Source organism: Lipotes vexillifer, unplaced genomic scaffold (genome assembly GCF_000442215.2).
Source record: "Lipotes vexillifer unplaced genomic scaffold, Lipotes_vexillifer_v1.1 C26479874, whole genome shotgun sequence".
In the NCBI taxonomy this organism is placed as follows: Eukaryota; Metazoa; Chordata; class Mammalia; order Artiodactyla; family Lipotidae; genus Lipotes; species Lipotes vexillifer.
The window spans coordinates 1-998 of NW_006782648.1; the positions used below are offsets into that span (position 1 = coordinate 1).

Below are 998 nucleotides of genomic sequence, written 5' to 3' on the forward strand. Positions count from 1 at the left end.
TTGCTCTTCTCCTTGGGCCATTCCAAGTAAGTTCTCTGTGCCATGAGAGCCCTCAGCTTGTGATACTTGCCAGGAATGCTGTTCTGTGGAATGGGTTCCAGCAAGATCAGGATTAAGTTATTAGATCCTTCATGGAAGAGATTGTGGTGGGCAAAGTAGAGTTCATAATGGCACCACTCACTCTGGACAAAGTTGGGAGACAAAACAAAGATGGACTTGTAACTTTTCTCAATGCAGTTTATGATATTTTCCACGATGCTCTTGCCAGGAACAAAGTTTCTCTCATGGAGACAAATTCTTATATCTTCTTTTTCTAGGTTTGGTATTAACTCATTCTTCACCCAGGCAGAATCACGTTCACTGTATGAAATAAAAGCATGGAACTGGAGAGCTCTTTGGAGTTCTCCTAAGGGTACATCCCTAGCCCTGCGCCGGGTCTGGGTCCACTGACACACCATCCTGAGATACCAGGGCAGATCCAAGTAGATACAGAGGACAGTCACGGTAACAGCCAATACCAGCCCAGGGACCCCAATGGTGACAATCAGCAGAGCTGTGTTGCAGGATAATTGAGATACATGGAAGTCCTTTAGTGGGGTTCCCTTATAGCTTTCTGGATAATCACACTTATAAGAATCAGGCCAACCCTCTACCACTTCACTTGATACTTGGCCTACACTTTGGATAAAGTCTCTTAACTCACATGTACATTGGAATGGATTGTTCCCTGCTCTTAGGGACCTAATCTTCTGGCAGCTCTGGAAGAAATCAGCTGATGGGTTGGAGACTGAATTATAGTCAATGATCAGTATGGAAAGGCTGCCAAAGGTACCACATCCAGGAAGGTGGGCTAAAGAATTGGAAGCAACATTGAGTTCTTGCAAAGTTTCCAGACTGGTGACATCTTTAGGGATGCTCCTTATTCTGTTATTGTGGAGATCAAGAACCTTGACCCTGGGAGGTAAACATCTGAAAACAGAGTCAGTAAGTATATTTGA

At 44.2% G+C, this 998-nt stretch overlaps 1 pseudogene across 1 annotated transcript; it reads right to left on the bottom strand.

The window, feature by feature from the left end:
• Positions 1-5: 5 nt before the first annotated feature.
• LOC103075072 (toll-like receptor 6 pseudogene) lies at positions 6-992 on the bottom strand (annotated as a pseudogene). Its single transcript, XR_014368631.1, has one exon. The product of XR_014368631.1 is annotated as a toll-like receptor 6 pseudogene (transcript).
• Positions 993-998: the final 6 nt, after the last annotated feature.